The sequence below is a fragment of the Megascapheus bottae genome, chromosome 1, assembly GCF_031878675.1.
Source record: "Megascapheus bottae isolate mThoBot1 chromosome 1, mThoBot2.hap1, whole genome shotgun sequence".
Taxonomy (NCBI): Eukaryota; Metazoa; Chordata; class Mammalia; order Rodentia; family Geomyidae; genus Megascapheus; species Megascapheus bottae.
In genome coordinates, this window is record NC_143509.1 from 17429728 (window position 1) to 17449352 (window position 19625).

Genomic DNA, 19625 nt, shown 5'->3' on the forward strand with positions numbered 1-19625 from the left:
ACACTTTTTAGAAATTACTATCCAGATTGACATTTCTAGATTTGCTAGAAAAAAATTTTGAGATGCTTGTTCATTTAATACAATGATTCATCAAACTTTGGGAATATGTCAGCTTTGGTTGACATTGAATTTACCACAATCATCAAATGCTTTTTCTCAGAAAGGTAATTGGTATGCCAAAATGTGACACTTCAAATATAAGCCAATTAGAAACTTTTGGGGAGCCAACCAATTAATTGTTCATCTTCTCTGCAAATTACACACTATCATGTTTACATGAACTTTCTATGAATAAACTGAAGGTTATTTGCAATTTACTTGGAAATTCCTACCTTTATTTCTACCACATTTTCAAGATCAAGTCATGTTGAATAATAAAAACATAGCTGGCTGGGTGCCAGTGGCGCAAGCCTGTAATTCCAACTACTCAAGAGGCTGAGAGGCGAGGATCAGGGTTTGAAGATAGCTTGGACAGGAAAGCCATGAGCCTCTTGCCTTCAGCTAACAACCAAAAGAGCTACAAGTGAAGTTCTGGCTCAAGCGATAGACGTGCTAGCCTTGAGCCAAAAAAAAGCTCTAGGACAGCACACAGACCCAGAGTTCAAACCTCAGAACTGGCACAAAAACAAAACCCACCAACCACTTCTTAGCATCAAGGCTGTTTTGTTTTCCATGAAGGAAGCAGAATGAAGGGGCTTTATTACTTCTTGGTTATCCAGTGATGTTGAAGACAGAGACCGTGGATTCCTCTGGCAGGAACAGTGTGAGGAAGAAATGTGTTCTGAGTGACTGCAGACTTGCTGGATGGGGAGAAATCCTTGCAGCCTGTTTTCTAGAAGCAAATGGGGACAAGTGGGAGGAAGCAGCCATTTTCTGTTGCCATCATACTAGCTGAAAATTCTTGCAAGCTGACTTGGCAAGCCACGAGCAGCAGCTAGGACACTATGTTAATCTCCAGCCACCGCCACCACAAATGGGCACAGTTTTAGAACTGTCTGATGAATTCAAATGTGAGAGGTAAATTATCACTCCAATGAAGTATATGTGGTACTTGCAGATGACTTTATTATTTCTTTTAGCAAGTTTCCCCACTAATTAGCTCCCAGGAGGGGAACGAGAGCTTTTGTTTTTCTATTTCTGTTCAGCTTTAAACAAAATGAAACAGCAAAGTTAGCCGTCCATGGACTGTTTACAGTTCTCCACTGCCTACCACCAATCAAGAATATGGCTCAGAGGAGAGAAACTAATATGTAATATTATAAATAATATAGTCTATAACCATCCATATACCTAGATATAAAACTATATATAATATAATAAAGGCTAGTCTTTATGATGACTATATCTCATTCTGCTCTCTTTTAGGCTTTGGAATCATGAGGCTGATTTAAACATATTTACACATATACAGTTTAAAAACCTGGCATGAGCTTTCAAAGTAGTTCTGGAATGTTAGGTCTGAGTGGTACCCTGTCTTTGGAAATGGGCTCTCTATAGCAGAGGCAGCATCATAAAAAAACAGAGTGACTATCCAACGTGTAGGCAGAAAGCCTCTCAGCCTGCTGTTGCAAAATAATGTCCCTCATCAAGTTTCTATCCAAATTCTGTATTAGACTAGCCAGTTTGGCTAAGCCTCTCTCATCAGGTTAATTAGCAATGTTGGGGAAAAAAGAGGAGGTTATTGAAAAAATTATCATCTTCACTGTGTGTATGGAAGATCGGATTTGGCTGTGAAACTCTTGGCACCAATCACTAATGCTCTGTGCTGTCCCCGCTCTTTCTTCTACATCACAGTATGTGTTTTTAATTTAGTTTTGTTTTTTGGTTCCATAAAAAATAACTCCAAGTTCTGTTGGGATGAATTCAACTCTTGTTTGTTTCCCTCCTTCTTTTAATGTTAACGAATGCCCGCTGCCAAGGATTTAGGCTGTGGTGTGATGAGATGCATTGTAGCAGTGTGTGTGTATTCAGTCATTTGCTCAATGCAAAGGCCCCACTGGCTGCTCTGCATTGTTGATGGAATGTCTTGGATAGAAGAGTGAACCAAGCATAATTAGTTCAGCATGACCATGCAATGTAGTAGGGCCATGGTGGTAGATGACAAGGGACACTGTCTGAGGGAAGGGCCAGCTGTGTCCATGCATGTCTGCCTGTGTTAAAGGAGTTCATGGAGCAGTTTAAGGTGACATGTTCTTTTATGTATTCAGTGGGAGACACACAAGGCAAATGTCCCACAGCCAGCGAGGATCTCACTTAGTCTTTCACATGAATTGCCTGCTTTCTGTTCAAGAAGGCAGGAAAGGTCTGGATTTTCAAGTTCATAGTTTACAGTGCCTCAAATCTTTCTCTACTTTCTTTGGTCTCCAGCTAGCCCCATCAGGCCCAGTTCTTACATTTAGTGAATCTGCCTGGCCTCGCTTGGCCCATTCCGTAATTCTTTCTATGCTCCTGATTTAATACTACAAGAACTGCTCTGACAGATTACAATCCTAATTCATGGAAGCAAAGTAAGTATGGGGCAGGTGTAATACTCCATCTCTACAGAGGAAAGGAAGGTTGACATGTGAGCTTTCTAATACTGTTGGAGGGCATCATTTTCAAGGAGCTTGATATCTGAGACAGTGAGTAAAGACATCTACTTTTCTAACATCCCCAGTGTTTCCTGTTGTCTCTTTTTCTGTATGGAATGATGAGATTGGCATGTCTCTCTCATGTCTCTTTCCTTTTTACCTGTAAGTGTTGAGAATTTAAAACCTTCACCCTACCTGGGGACTCTAAAGTAGACTTTGGTGTTTCAAGGTAGGAGTAAAACCTAAGGAAGGAGTCTTAGTGCATGGGTATTACTCAGCTCAGCCCCACAGGCTGTGTGGGAAGTTGAGAAAAGTGCTTATCTGAAATTATCTGAAGTATCACTGGAAAAGTACCCTAATATCCAGGGCAAGAGCTCAGGGCTGGATTTGGCCTTTTTGCTTTTTCCTTTCGAATGGCTTAATAGAAAAATGTATATCTATGGCATCAGCTTGTATAATACCTACACTCTGACTTCAATGATGTTATCTCAATAAAGAAGTCATTTCTCTCATTGTCCACAGATGGGGAAGACAGCGTGAAAAGAAACATTGAAACAAGCTGACAAACACTGAGTGCACCATTCCACTCCACCCACTTTTTTTCAGTTCATTTCTTCTGAGAAGTATCTGAGCATACTTGTTTAACTATTATACCTAACTTCCACTATGTTTAAATACGATCGCCTTTCCTTCCCTCTTTTCTTTCCTTCCTATTTTATAGGGGGATCAAACATAAGTTCTTGTAGCTAGTAGGCAAGCACTCTACCCATAAGCTACTTTTCCAGCTCTTCATTTAGAATATTAATGAATATGATGTTTTCAATATATTACTAAATAATGATGAAGTCTTCTGTTTGTTGAGTGAAGTACAAGTATTAGGCCCAAATAGCTAAGGAGCTGCAAGGGGGTGCAACAGAATAATTAATGAAGTTATAGTTTGAAGCCATTTTGAGCCTAATAGATGATGATGATGAATGATGACAATGACAATGACGATGATGATGATGCGCAAATGGTGTGGTAGGAAAAAGCTGGGAACTGGAATCAAGGAAACTGGAATCCAGTTCATGATCATGCACAATTTATTACCTTCTCTGAGCTCTATTTCCCTATCCATAGAATGGGATTACATTGATCTTGGGAGAGTTTTTTCTAATAATCATATATATGTAAAATTTCTAATGGCAGATAAGGATTATGATGCAAAAATGATAGCCATTATTATTAGTTACACTATTTTTATTATCTTTAAATAGCTATACAAATGGGTTTTAGTTCAACATGTCAGTTTTTTAATGCAATGAATCTTCATCAGTGGCTGGAACTGGAGGTTGTGTGGAGATAAATCAAATTCACTATTGTAAGTATCACATGTTTTTGTCTATTTATAGAAGCTAGCCCTAAAGGACATACCTCTCCATGAATACACATGTGTATATTTACATATGTACATACATACATACATACATACGTATTTCTTAAATGGAGAACACAATTTTAAGCAGAGGACTGTGTAGAAGGCTAAGTAGAAGAGGACTGAGATATGAAAAATGAAGGGTGAATAACTTTGAGGTATGCTGCAACAGTGAATGAAGCTGGCATAAGGAATCTCACTGAAAGCTGTTGATGCAGTATGAAGTGGGGGAGGCAGAGGAAGGCAAAACAGGCAATAGAGGGCTGGGAGCATGGCCTAGTGGTAGAGTGCTTGCCTAACATGAGCTAAAACTTGGGTTCAATTCCTTAGTACCACATACATAGAAAAAGCCAAAATGGTGCTGTGGCTCATGTGGTAGAGCTCTAGCCTTGTGAAAACCCAAGAATAGTGCTCAGACCCTGAATTCAAGCTCCAGGACTAGCAAACAAACAAACAAACAAACAAACCCAAACAAACAAAACCTCCAAACAGGCAATAGAGTTATTCTGAGCAGAATGTTGTCTATGCACATCTGAACTACCACGATGAAGTCTCTTGGAACAATGAATACATTCCCAGAATGGAATAACAGGAATGCAAAACAGGTTGTGTTGCAAGGGTGAGCAAGGATGAAAGTGGTTGAAATTGTTTCTTTGAATGTATGAGAATAAAACGTGACCCTGGGTGCAGTTGTTTTAGAAGGGAGAAACAAGGAAAGCAATTGAGGGGTGAGTTTGATGGGGATACTTTGTGAGCTCCCCCCTCACACGGTAAACGCATGTTAACCAAAACACATTAAAAATAAATAAGGGCTTCAAGATGCTACTTCACCTATCATAGAAGAACTGATTTTCATGACCATACTCTTATAATTGTCTTTCTTAGCACACTCGTTTTATAAACCATACTACACTGTACATGGGAGAGAAAACAATCTTACATGCTATGCATCTCAAATCAAATAGAATACAGAGAAAGCCATATTTAACCCCTAGCATGAGACTGTGCCTTGGGAAGGCCTTGAATGAAAGCCTGACCCTTGCTGTGTTCACAGAGGAGATTTGCTGGCATTAGCAACCTGTATGTCTTCACCAGCACCAAGCTGAGGCTGTCTCCTTGACCTTCGAAGAAAAAGAAATCAACGTAGTATAAAGAAAATATCTTCTTTACTTAGGAACTCAGGATAATCTAACATTTCCGACTGTCCTATCCACCTACTTCTGTTAATACGGATCCCAAACTTCAGGGAAATTGCATCTCCTTGGTTCCTTCCTGGACTCATGGGGGTTGATAGTGGACATGAAGACATGGAGTGTCTGTCCCCTGCATCCTTTCCTGAAATCGACATCACCCAGGTCAGCTGCCTTCCACAGGGCTTCCAGGCAATTTAGGACACCACCTGTTGGACTCTGTTGGGATCCATTGTGAATGATGTCTTTAGCATGAATGATGGTTACGTGCCCAGGACACTTATTGTGCCCTGTGTCTATTTGCATGTTGTGTTTGTAGTTGAACATAGTAGAATTTTAATTTGGAAATTAAGAGACTGGATGACATTCAACTCCAGTACATTAGTGATAATGATGAATATGGTTCCTGTCTCCCCCCTCCCCCACCTCCCTGGTCCCACACTGTGTGGATGGAAGACTGAACAGCTAGAGTTTTGTTATTACCCTGGGGAGACGTTCATGTCAACCTTGTCACCATCCACCTTGCTATTCCTACTGTCACCAGAACTGCAAGGAAATATTCCACTGTGTTTTACGATGTCAGCTACATGATGTGGTGTGTGCATGTGTGTGGTGGATTTGTATGTGTGTGCATGAGTATGTGTGTGTGTGGTATATGTGTGCATAATTGTGCAGATGTGCATGTGGTATGTTTGTGTAAGTGTGTGGTGTTATGTCTATTATGTGTGTGCATGTATGTGTGCATGTATGTGAGTGTGCATGTGTGATGTATATGTGACTACATGAGTGTGTATATACATGTGTTTGTATGTGTGTGTTGAGTGTGTGCATGTGGGGTATATCCTGTCATTACAATTTTCTGAGACAATTCTTATTAACTTATTTCTTGTTATTTTGCATTTTACCTTGTCATAAATGAAAAAGAATCACACAGTAGCCCAAAGAAAGCAGATTTAAAATCCCATAACGTTTCTGAGTTTTGGTCCTTTCCCATATCCACCCGTGGAGCAAATGGCTTCCTGTTCTGTCTTGTTCTTCCTGTCCAGGTCTTGTTCTTGCTGCTATTGTTATTCTTGCTCTGAGTCTCCATTTCTCTCTGCCTCTGTCTCTCTGTTTCTCCGGCTCTGTGTCTGTCTGTCTGTCTGTCTGTCTGTCTGTCTGTCTGTCTGTGTTCTCTCTCTTGCTCTCTCTGATTGTGAGGCTTGAACTCACGGCCTGGGCCCTGTCCTGAGCTCTCTCACTCAAGGGTCTAGCTCTTCCACTTGGATCCACAGCACTATTTCTGATTTTTTGAGTAATTGCTTGGAGATAAGACTCTCGTGGGGACTTTTCTGTCCGGGCTTCTAATCCTGATCCCCGGATCTCTGCCTCCTGAATAGCTAGGGTTACAAACATAAGCCTCCTGTGCTGGCTTATTCACACTTTGGGGCATTTGTTTTATTGATGCTGCAAGCAGATTTTTGGAGTTTGGTTTCTCTTCCTTATTCTTTTAAACAGACAATGCAAGATTAATGTCAGATGTACAGTGGTCTGAAGGCTTTGAAAGGCCTGGCCTTGGCTTGGTTTTCCATCGCTATGACCAAAGGCTATGTATGGCACGCAGCATCTCACCAGGCGCCGAGGCAGGCAGGACGGCCGCTCCGGGCGATGGAGCCCCGGTGCTCATCGTCCCTCCGTCTCCATAACCCATGAATTTAATTCATTTGCATGAATCTTCAATCCTGGGGTGAGCAGCCGAGCGGAAGATGCCACCACGGCCTCATCTGTAAGCACCTGTGTTCCCAAGTCAAGTGCGAAGTCACCGAGGCTGCGGGGACACGCGTGCGCCCACGGGTGCGCCCACCTGTGGCCAGGTGGCGGGTTCGCTCCACTGCCCGCCTCCTCTCCAGGCGAACAGTGGCTGGGTAGCTGCTGCCGGCGGGGCAGAACCATGGTGGCCATGCGCGCCTTCCGCGCTCCGTGCTCCCTGCCAGCCCGTGCCAGGAGCCCGGGTGATTGGGGGGGGGGAAGTCCCCTGTGCCACCACCCCGCGTGAGTGGGACCAGCCGGGGCTGGGTGTTCCGGCCCCACGCCCCTGGGACGCGTCCCCGTGGGGTCCCCGTGGGCAGTGGGCGGCGGCTCCCTTCCACGCGGCCGCCTCGCGCGGCTGGAGGCTGGGAGACGAGGACCAGCGGAGGCCACGCTGCCCACAGGCGCGCGTGGGGCTGCGCAGCAGACAGGGCCGTCCAGACTTTGCTGAGTCGCGCTGGCTCCACCGGGCCGCGCGTCCAGGACGCGGCGCCCTGCTGGCCTGGGTCTCCAAACTCAGCCTGGCCCGGTCCCCGCTCCGAGACCTGCGCTTGGCTCCTGTGGAAATCCGCTGACTGCTGGGAACAGATGGCATGCAGTGGCGGGTCTCACGTGGCCTCTCTGGGTTCAGGGGATGGTAGACTGCCCCGCAGCACTTACCAAAGTGAGATTCTCTCTAAAAGAATATTGTTTAATTACACTAATTGTAGAGCAGCGGCTGTCGTCCTGTAAGGTTGTGAGCACACAAGTCCTGATCCAGGTCAGCCCGTCCCGGAGTTGTGGGTTCTTATCTGAAGCTATTTTCTAGGCCTTTCAAATAAAAGAGAATCATCAAGGAGAACAAAAGGTAATCTCCTACCCTGAAGAGACAGGCTCTTATGCGGTTCCATTAACTGCCTGCCTTAAACATCTGAATGGTTTAAGTAAGTGGAGTACATTTGTCTCCTTGTCTCTGTCCTCATTAAGCAGAATGAACAATCAATGTGTATGCTCACAACATACACACACACACACACACACACACACACACACACCCTTTTGATTTTGAGTGACAGTACAACCTTTTTTTTTTTTTACAGCCATTTCACCACAGAATATGAGATCTGTTATGAAATGTTTTGTCTTTAAAAACAGATACTGCTTCTGTTTTAGAAAAGTGTCCTTGGCGGGATCCTGGAACTTTAATTAAAATCCCTATTGCTCTTTAAAACAAGTTACTGCATTCCAGACAGCTTGGATGTAAAGCAGTGAAGCCGGGGACAAGAATCTCTTTGTCAGTGGGGATTGCGAGGACAAATCAAAGGGCTGTCTGAGCTGATGAGAGGGAGCTCAGGGAACAGCTCCTGGGGACAGACCTGCCACTGAATGCTGGCCTGCTCCATGCTGGCCTGGGGTCACCAGGCTGGAAGACAATTAAAGCAAGCAGTCACAGCTTTTCTTCCACTTGTGCTCTAAAGTTGTATGGCAGAAGAATAAGAATAAGAATAAGAAGAAGAAGGAGGAGGAGGAGGAGGAGGAGGAGGAGGAGGAGGAGGAGGAGGAGGAGGAACAAGTAGTGGATTCATTTACCTTTTAAAGTTACCCTCAGCATTATTTACTTTCCATCTCCCTCACTGGCCTGTAAGCCACAAGAGGACACAAGACACAGTGGTGGTCTAGGAAAGGGGTTGGAGCAACAGCACTCAGGAAAGCCTTGCTTGGTGTTTGTGGAGGGCAGTGATGTGCTGGGTGGGAGGAGAATGGCGGGAGGAGACATCACCCTGCTTCCCCCGCCCCGCCCCCCAGTGGCCATGGCAAATGGTGGCCAGAGCCCGATGGTCCGGTGACTTGGGAGGTACCAGGGTGCTTTGGGATGTGAAGTCACAAAACCACTTGATCAGGTAGATGGCTTTTTGTCTTGCCCCGAGGGGTGTGTGGAGGAACTGGAGAGGCTGGCCCAAAGGCACCTGGCTCTGAGCAGGGGCCCTCCTGAGGAGGTCTCTGTCCCATGCACAGCAGGTGTTGCGCTTTGTCCTTCCGTCTTTGCCCTCCAGGCCAGGGCTTTCCCGTGCTGTTCACAGAGGAGGTGGAAGCCCGTGTTGTAGGGTTACACCCGATGCAGGATGTTGAGGCTGGCAGAACCACCACCTGAGCAGGGGAGCTTGGCTCCGGGCTGCCTGTGCTGGCATGGCTGAGGTCCGCGGGGCAGGTTCTCCTCCTCCTCGGTGACGAGGGCTCCTGCCCGACAGGGATTACAGGAGAGCCCGGGCGTGCTCTCCCAGGTGGACCTGATGGCTGGGCCTGGCTCTGGGCTGGGCATGCGCACTCACTTGAGGACGACCTGCCACTCACCAGGAAGCTTTGTGGGACTGATTGAGGCATTTGCTGAAGCAAAGTCTGGCAGGAGGATCAGGCGCCTGGATCACAATTTGATTCCTGAGCGGGCCCACAGGGAAAGGTCCACGGGGAACCAAGAGTGCAAGCGCCTGGCTCATCAGGGCGAAAGGCTGTGATCTGCTCCTGGTACCTGGAGGTAGAAAGGTCACAGAGGTCAGGGACCGCATGCTCTCCGACTCCCCCTCATCCAAGTGTCAAGGTGATGTAAAGCCGGCTATGGCGGGGAAGGTGTTGAATGTATTTTGACAGAGTAGACATAAACTTGAACTCTCACCACCCTCTTATTCTACAGATAATAAACAGGGTCCCAGAAAGGTTATAAGAACGTGTGTTCCTGTCCTGGGGCTTGAACTCAGGGCCTGGGCTCTACCCTTGGGCTTTTTTATTTTTTAGCTCAAGGCTAGTATTCTACCACTAGAGTCACAGCTCCATTTCCAGCTTTTTGGTGGCCAATTGGAGATAACAGTTTCAAGGACTTTCTTGCCCGAGTTGGCTCTGAACCACGATTCTCACATCTCAGCTTCCTGAGTAGCTAGGATTCTAGGCAAGATTTGGACTGTTTAAACCCTCAGCATGGACTTTCACATCCACACAGGACCTATAGAGCTGAGCTTTGGGTCAAGCTGGTTAATTATGGGCCTTGTGCCAGTGAGGGGTGATCCAGAGTGTGGTGGGCTCCACATGTGAGGTGGAGGAGGATGGGGTGGGGGTCTCTGTGCCAGGGCGGCACCAGGGCTTTCCAGCAGCAGCTGACCTCTGAGCCAGGGGAGCACAGCTGGTCAGAATCACCCAGGGAGATTTTTTCCACAGCATAAAATGCAGTCTCCTTTTGCCTGACACACACTTCAAGCCCTGCTGCCAAAGCAGGACTCAGAAAGAGTGAGCCTGGGAACTTGCCGGTGGAGCCACCAGTCCCCGGTGGCTCTAGGTGAGGACTGAGGAAGGCTCCTATTGGTCATATCTGGTGTGCAACTCAGGACGAATGAGTGGAAGCACAGGGCAGCGCAGAGATTTAAAAAAATAAAAAAGCCCGGGGCCAGGAGGACTGAGCTGAGCCTGGGGGGTGGGGGCTGTGCACCAGATTGGGGGGGGGGGGTTGGGCCATCGACTCCCTATCAAGACACATAAACACTTGGCTGCCCTTGATCTCAGCCGCTAAAATAATAAAGAGCTTAATTGGCCCTCATTAATTCCACGTGGACTTGAGTATAGGCAAATGTGGCCATGGAAAGAATTCCTCTCATGCTCAATGCATTTTATCCCCAGCCTCCCAAAGGTGTGTGTGTGGCATAAAACAAATATCGACCTCTCACCTCCTACCTCCCATCAATAGCCCGCCTGCCCCTGAGTCCAGGCAAATGGCCATTTGCAAGGTTAGATGAATAGTTAAGCCACACAAGGACATATCTCATGGTGATGTCCGTCTGCTCTCTGCATTTGAATACAGATCACCGGTGTGCAGTCGGCCAGGCGTTCCTAGAGGTCTTCAGGACAAGGCGGATCCACATGGAATAATTAGCTTGTTTGTAAGCTTGTGCCGAACCACAGCCATTGACTGTAGGAACTTAATTTGCCAAAGCTTTCTCCTTCCTTTCCTTAATTATGCATATCTTTATAGGCTTGAGCCACCTGCTCAATGCCTGTGTGTGGCTGTGTGTCCCCTGTGCCACTTGAATGGCTCAGGGCTATTGCCACATCTCTCTTTGGTTCAAACTCTCCATTTAAATCTCTGCTCAGCTCAGCTCCAGAGCTAAGGTACCTTTCCTCCACTTCCCGGGAAGAGTGTGTGCAAAGCCTTTTAGCATTTATCTGGACGGAACAGTAGTGGTTTCACACAAGACTCTCCAACTGTGTGAGTAAATCTATGTAATTATATGTCCAAAGCACATTATAAAAAGAAGCAATAAATCCAGTTTTCTACATAAAAGGAATTAGATTTCCCAGTTTACCTCTGCACTGGGACTCATAAAATGTGCAACAAATAGCTATGGAATGATCCATTTGAAGTTTGTAACCGCGTCTGGGGAAGCTGGCTGGAGTAGCCTTTTGCAAAAGGGAAAAAAAATCTTTTTTCAAATAAGGATTCTGTTACTTTTTAAAAATTCAGTCTTATTCTTGAATGACTGCTTTAAAATGAGCTCGACTGTTACCTGCCCGCTCCTGCACAGCTGAGCAAATTTATCCTTCATTCTCTTCCTTCTTCTTGCTCTACATCTCCAAAGTACAGAGGCTTCATCCCTGAGCTGGAGAGGTGCCAGAAGTTCCTCATCTCGATTTCTGTGGGCTGCCTTTTTCCTTCCTCCCTATGAGGCTCTCTGATGCTGAGAGTGAGTGAGCTCAACTCAAAGCTTTCCTGGCTCACACTCGACTGGCATTCCTGCACAGACACAGCAGCTGTGTCTGGGAGAGACACCGTGCGTCGGCTTCTGCTTCTCATTCTCCTCTCACCTGCAGGTGCTCCAGAAACTTCACAATGCGACTGGTAACGTATTCGCTTCTCTACACACTCCACTTTGGTGTGCATTCAACGCTGCTGCGTGTGATATTTATTAAGCAATCTGTCTTTGGAATACATGCATGCAAAAATCATTTCAGAGAAGGCTTAGAGAATGGCGTGGCTTAATTATTGGTCAAGGTGTGTGTGTGTGTGTGTGTGTGTGTGTGTGTGTGTGTGTGTGTGTGTACCCATGTCCTGGGTAATGCAAGCATGCATACATAAACATGTTTTATTTGTGTGCATGTGTGTCTGTGCAGGCAGACTTCACTATGGGAATATTGTTGAAAGAACACTTTTATGTACAAGCAGGTTTTCTAATCAGATCTGTAAACACATCCGCAGCAAGTAGAGGAAAATTACCTTTTCAAACCCACACAAACAGCATGTTTTAGACACCTATTTTTAAAAACTCTCCTCTCTCTGTGTGTATGTGTGTGTCTATACATACATACAAATGATTGTTGATTGTGTGTGTGTGTGTGTGTGTGTGTTGGCAATTTGGAGAGAAGAGTTTCCTTGTTGCTATTTGAGAATCTCTACCTATGACAGCTGCCTTCTTACGAGTCAGGATTCACGGGAGGGGGCTGTGGCAATGCTTGGGAGAGACCCCAGGGAACTGGAGCTGCCTCGTTCAGCAGGAATTTAGGTATTTTAAATACTCGGGCTTGAATGCTAAGTGGTGGGTTGGTTCGCTGTAGCTAATACCTGCTATGTTTTCTGGCTCAGAAGGAACACATTCACACCATACATTCAGTGTGTGTGTGTGTGTGTGTGTGTGTGTGTGTGTGTGTGTGTGTATTGAACTCCAGGAAAGAGCAGGAGAGTGTCTGCTCATCAATCCCATTATTTATTTGCTAACTTCTAAAATTAAGGAATTATCTAGCAATAATAATGCATTCAGCATCTCTTGTCTCATTGGATAAGATTTGCATGGAAGGGATTTGCTCTTGTAGTTATAGAGATGAATAAAGTTCAGCCTTAATTTCTATTTCAAATCCTGAAACCGGAAAGATGCTTGCTTTATCCAAGAGACTTAGTTTGAAGGATGTGTAGATGAATTTTTAAATCTGATATCTCCAATATGTGGTGTGCTCAGGAAAACAACTTGTGTTGCATTCTGCTCACTCGGGAAGCAGAAACTTCTGTGTCCTCATAACATAGGGTTCTCCCCCCATTTTGCATTGTGTTCTTCCCTTTTCAGATCAATACTTACTAATTGTCGAAAACATGGGAAAATGACATAGCAAGTCAAAATTCACAAAGGAATTCAGTTGAGGTAGCAACTTTCTAAGCAATTAAATAGTTTCACAAGTAGGTTTTCTAAATGAACAGTGGATGTTGCTATTTGAGAATGGAGGTAGCTCAAATATTAATCTGTTAAGTGGTACAGATCAGGATAATATTAATGCCTACTATTTTATGTAAAATCAGGAAGTAAATAGGCTAATTATTTTATATTGCTAATCATGATTTTTCTTCATGGTATTGGTTGTTAAGCAGTTGGTTTGCTTTGCAGTGGGGACAATGGTAAACTTCTGTGAGATAGTGACTGAGAAGTGGCAATAAAACAAGCACTTGAAAAGGGGAGTGTGGCAGTGGCTCTTCATTTTATTGTTCAAGCTTTAACACTGTATCTGTGATAGAGGTGTGATTATGGAGAACTATCTATTTAAAATTATGTGAATTTTAACACTACTTCTATTAACCATGGCACAATTGCTAAAAGTAGTGCAATAAAATGCATTAATCATATATAGAGATAAATCCTTGAAAGGATATATAAAATTAAGAAGCATTAAAAACCTATGAATGTTATACATTGCTGTGTACAGCTGATTTCTACTTTATTTATTCCCAGTGTCCTAGACACACCTAAGAGTGTGTTCTATGCAATCTTGGCTTCATAAGTATCTCTCGAATATTTCAAGCTGAACATGTAGGATGGCTGACAGTGTCCTGGCATTTCTGTATGGGTTAGAATGTACATTAATGCATAGATAAAATATCGAGGTGTGGAAAAACATTCCTTGCACTTAACCATATAGCAAAATACTTTTTCTGGACCTTGAAGATTATTTTGTCTGCAGTAGTTTTGTAGGCATAAAGAGGTTTTTGTTTTATTTCTGAGTCTTCATGGTATGTATGGTTTAGGACAACACTATTTTGCAGGAAATATTGTAGATACTATGCAGTCAAAAGGAAACAGTGCCATGCCTTCCATCTGTCCCGAATTATGTTTTCCTGCTGGCTCTCAGATGTGTTCTAGACCAGCTTTTTAGGGGTGTTTTACACCAGGCCGTGCTTTGCTAAAACGCTGATTTGCGCTATCCCTAAAATTTCCTCACTTTCTGACTGTCTATGGTACCAAACATTTTGTCTTTTCTGGCTCACCAAAAGAATGACATTAAAAGTATAATTTGAAAGCTCACGATTCACCCAGAGCTGGAAACATTCATTCTTTAAGCTTTTATTAGAGTGTCATGTTGCAAAACTGTCTCCTCTTGTGGGACAAAGGTGGGGAGGGCACCGGTCTTATCTACAGAAATAGGGGAGTTGGCTCTGCTCCTCTGCCATGAACAGATAAATACCTTTGTTGTCCCTGGGTTGAGACTTCTATTACTTTTCCTCGGCTGTATTTGTAGAGTGACATGACCCATGGGGGTGGCATCAGAGAGGAGTAGCTAAAGTTGTGATAGGGAGGACAGGTTGGTCTTGGTAACCTCGGAGAAACAGAGCCCTCAGCCGAGCTGGGATTAACAGCAGTTCATGGAAACAATGGCTATTTGGGGCGGAGAGGAGGAAATGGCAGAAAAGGAGGGTGGTGCCATGGTTTGGAGCTGAGAAGCCATATTGGAAGTGATAGGAAATGATATTTAAAAGCAAATGAGTCTTAAATGTTTTAAACTTCATTTGACTATTAGACACTGTGGAAAATTGAGTCAACAGTTCATTCAGAAACAACTTAAAATCTAACCAGTAAGTTTAACTGGTGTTTCTTGAGACCTCAACTGTGGGCCAGATACTGTTCTGAAGAAAAGCTTTATGCCTCATAGCTCTCCCCTCTGGGTCAGACCCCACCTTTCTGCAGGGGATATCTGAGCAGGGGTGAGGGGCATCTGTGGCTGCAGTGTTGAGCAAGAGGCACAGTGAAGATTGGAACCTGGATTCCAGAACCAGGCCTTCAAACCTGCACAGCACTTCCTTAGCTTATCTCCTCCTCCCTCACACAGTCACAGACAGCTATGGTTAGTTGTTCACGGCATGTGGCTTCTTTTTGTGCTGCAAAAACAGGTTGGGATGCAGCATCAGTAGAGAGAGGGGTTGTTAGGAAAGTAGAGACAGGAAGGGAAATGGGACAGGAAGCAGAGACCTGATGAAGTCTCCTGCAGCCCAGGAAGATAGCCTGCCACTGGTGCCACCATGGTGCCTCTGGCCCAGAACAATGGCCAGGCTCAAAAGCTCTGCCATGCTGTGTTGCTAGGTGGGGTCCAAAGAAGAACAGGTTGGCTGCAGATTAATTAATATCCTGAAGCTTCTGGTGTCAGCTAACTTCTTTTTGAAGTCAGCTTTTATGATCATTATGTATATCCATCACACATATTCATGGTTTTGCAGTGACATTTCCAGACGTGCACGTGTGGTGCTTTGCTGGCATCCAGTCTCCCTCTGGCCTTCCCGCCTGCCCTTCAGTAGTCTTCTCCAGGCACTGCCTTGCCTCCCTTCTAGCTCTCCATTGCTTGTAAGCGGTTTGTTTTAGTTGTAGTTTCCACATTGTAGAGAGACCATGGGATGTTTGTCCTTCTGCATCTGACTTCATCTTACTGAACACAAAGATCTCCACTCTTATCCATTTTCCTGAAGCCAATTTGACCCATTTTATGGTCTAATATTATTCTTTTGAATGCATTATAAGCCCCAAATTTCCTTTCCTTCACTCTCAAGTTTACTTTCCTCCCAACTGCTTTTTTTATGGCCATTGCCTTGGTACCTTTTCTCAGGGACAAAGATGAAACAGCCAGGAAACAATTAGTCAGTCTCCTTTGTAACCGGAGCTTCAGATGAAGCAATCCAGTAGGTGATGATGTTTACAGGCTCTGGAGGGCATGGCTGCAGAGTCCAGTCCAGTAATTTGTTGAATTCTCCACATAATTCTCCAACTGTTCATCTGCTGATGGGTACCTTGGCTGATTCCATAGCTTGGCTGCTGTGAGTTGTGCTACCACAATACGAGGGTGCAGGTATTTCCTATGAATGCTCCCTTCATTTCCTGGCCATGTATAGAACCAGGAGCATATATATGTATATGTATATGTATATGTATATGTATATGTATATGTATAGTCTGTCGTTGTTCTTTGGAGCAACTTTATGCTCTTTCCATAGCAACTCTACTGTTTTCCACTCCCACTCTCACTGCACATGGCTCCAGTTTTCCCCAGCTTCAATTATTATTGTACTTATTTTGAAATAGCCAGTCTGATGAATAGGCAATTGGATTCAGAGGACCACAAATTCACAGAAGGTTCTTACTGAGAGATGCCAAGAGTTCAAGAGAAGTCTGTGGATGACACATTTCCCTGAATGACAACCAGATAAATCTTCTATCTCCTTTTCACCCAGGAACAGCTTGTCCAACTATTCACATTTTGTCTGGCATTAAATTTTATTGTCATTGGGAGATTGGACTCTAATCTCTTAAACAAGAGATTAAGCCATGAAAAACAAATATGACTCATATTTATACCAATCATTCTGATTTTAAAAAATAGGTTCTCTACCTACCATGAACTCAGAAAGACAAAGCGTCTTTCCAAATGTGAAAACATGTAATTGAAAACAAATATTTTAATAGAAAGAAAATGATGGCAAAGACTTGTTGCTAATTAAGTTTCAGATGCAGAAATGAGTAATAAATTTTGTAAAGATTTGCAAGAGATATGGAGACTCAAAGCAAATACTGTAATTGTTCTTAAAACTGAACAATTTACGTTTTTGTCTCGGTTGCCATGTTTTATTGTCCAATGCGGGAAGAAAATTGCAGTAATATTATATTGGAATCCATGGAGTGAAAAAGAAAACTTTAGAGCTGAGTGTGGAGCTCAGGGGTACATGTGCACGTGCACGCACACACAGCTTCCGCTGATAATGCTGTATCTTGTGGAGGAGGCCACTGAGGCACCTTGTCCATGACCACAGGGAACTAGTAGTGCAGTCCTGAGCCCAGCACTAAGTTCTGAGAGGCTGAGCTGAGGCAGTGAGTGTGAGTGGGGCTGTCAGCATGGTGGGTGTGAGCAGGGGCATGGTGGATGTGAGTGGGGCAGTGGGCACGGTAGGTGTAAGCAAGGCAGCAGGCATGGTAGGTGTGAGCGGGGCAGTGGGCACAATAAGTGTAAGAAGAGAGGCGGGCATGGTGGGTGTGAGCAGGGTGGTGGGCACAGTAGGTGAAAGCAGGGCAGTGCGCAAGGTGGGTGTGAGCAGGGCAGCCCTGGGCTTGTCTTCCCTGTCTGGAAAGTGCACAACTCTCCCTCTCCTCCTGTCTTCACCTCTAGACTGGAGTCACTTGGAGACCAGGCTCACCCTGTTTTCCAGGCTGGTGCAGGGAGAAGATTGGTGGAAGGTAGAGGAGGAGGTGGAAGGTGGAGGTGGAGGTGAGGGGTGGAGGTAAAGGGGGAAAGTTGAGGTGGAGGTGGAGGTGGAAGGTGAAGGTGAAGGTGGAGGTGGAGGTAGAAGTAGAGGTGAAGGTGGATGGTGGAAGGTGGAAGGTGCATGGTGGAAGTGGAAGGCGGAAGGTGGAAGGTGGAAGGTGGAAGGTGGAAGGCGGAAGGTGGAAGTTGGCAGGTGGATGGTGGAAGTGGAAGGTGGAAGATAGATGGTGGAAGTTGGCAGGTGGATGGTGGAAGTGGAAGGTGGAAGGTGGATGGTGGAAGGTAGAAGGTGGAAGGTGGATGATGGATGGTGGATGGTAGATGGTGGAAGGAGGAAGGGGATGGTGGAAGGTGGAAAGTGGAAGGTGGATGGTGAATGATGGAAGGTGGAAGGTAGATGGTGAAAGGTATAAGTGGAACGTGAAAGATAGATGGTGGAAGTGGAAGGTGGAATGTGGAAGGTGAACGGTGGATGGTGGATGGTTGATGGGTAGATGATGGAAGGTGGAAATGGAAGGTGGATAGTAGATGGTGGAAGTGGAAGGTGGAAGGATGGTGGAGGTGGAAGGTGGAGGTGGAAGGTGGATGATGGAAGTAGAAAGAGGAAGGTGGAAGGTGGAAGGTGAAAGGTAGAAATGGGAGGTGGAAGGTAGAAGGTAGATGGTGGAAGTGGAAGGTGGATGGTCAAAGTGAAAGGTGGAAGATGGAAGGTGGAGGTAGATGGAAGGTGGTGGAAGTGGAAGGTGAAATGTGGAAGGTAGAAGTGGAAGGTGGAGGTGGATGGTGGAAGTGGAAAGTGGCAGTAGATGTTGGAAGGTGGAAGTGTAAGGAGGAAGGTGGAAGTTTAAGGTGGATGGTAGAAGGGGGATAGTGGATGGTAGAAGTGTAAGGTAAAAGGTTGTTGGTGGAATTGGAAGGTGGGAGGTGGAAGGTGGATGGTGGAATGTGGAAGGTGGATCATGGATGGTGGAAGTGGGAAATGAAACGTGGAAGGTGGAAGTGGAAGGTAGATGGTGGAAAGTGGAAGATGGATGGTGGATGATAGATGGTGGATGATGGATGGTGGATGATGGAAGGTTGAAACTGGAAGTGGAAGGTGGAAGGTGGATGATGGAAGTGTAAGGAGGAAGGTGGAATGTGGAAGGTGGAAATGGAAGGTGGAAGGTAGAAGGTGGATGGTGAAAGTGGAAGGTGGATGGTCAGTGACGGAAGGTGGAAGTGGAAGGTGGAAGGTGAAAAGTGGATGTGGATGTTGGATGATGGAAGGTGGAAGTGGAAGGTGGAATGTAGAGGTGGATGGTGAAAGTGGAAGGTGGAAGGTGTAACATGGAAGGTGGATGGTGGATGTGGAAGGTGGAGGTGGATGGTGCACGTGGTAGGAGGAAGGTGGAAGGTGGAACTGGAAGGTGAAAGGTGGATGGTGGAAGTGGAAGGCAGAAGGTGGAAATTGGAAGGTGGATGGTGGATGGTGGAAGTAAAAGGTTGAAGGTGGAACGAGGAAGGTGGATGGTACATGATGAATGGTGGATGATGGAAGGTGGAAGGTGGAAGGTGGATCATGGATCGTGGAAGGTGGAAGGTTATGATGGAAGGTGGATGGTGGAAGTTGGATGTTGGAAGGTCGATGGTGGAAGGTAGTAGGTGGAAGGTAGAAGTGGAAGGTGAAAGTGGAAGGTGGAAGGTGGATGGTGGATGGTAGAAGGTGGAAGGTGGAATGTGCAAGGTGGAAGTGGAAGATGGAAGGTGGACAGTTAAACATGGAAGATGGAAGGTGGATGATGGAAGGTAGGAGGTGGATGGTGGAAGTTGGAAGTTGGAAGGTGGAATGTGGGAGGTGAAACATGGAAGTTCGAAAGTGGAAGGTGGATGGTGGATGGTGGAATGTGGGTGGTTGAAGGTGGAAGGTGGAACCTAGAAGGTGGATGGTGGAAGATGGATGGTGGATGGTGGAAGGTCAAAGGTGGAAGTGGAAGCTGGAAGGTGGAAGTAGCAAGTGGAATGGTAAAGTTGAAGTTTGAAAGGTGGAATGTCAAAGGTAGATGATGGAAGTGGAAGGTTGAAGGTGGAAGGTGGAAGGTGGATTGTGGAAGGTACAAGGTGGAAGTGGAAGGTGGATGGTGGAAGGTGGAAGTTGGAAGGTGGAAG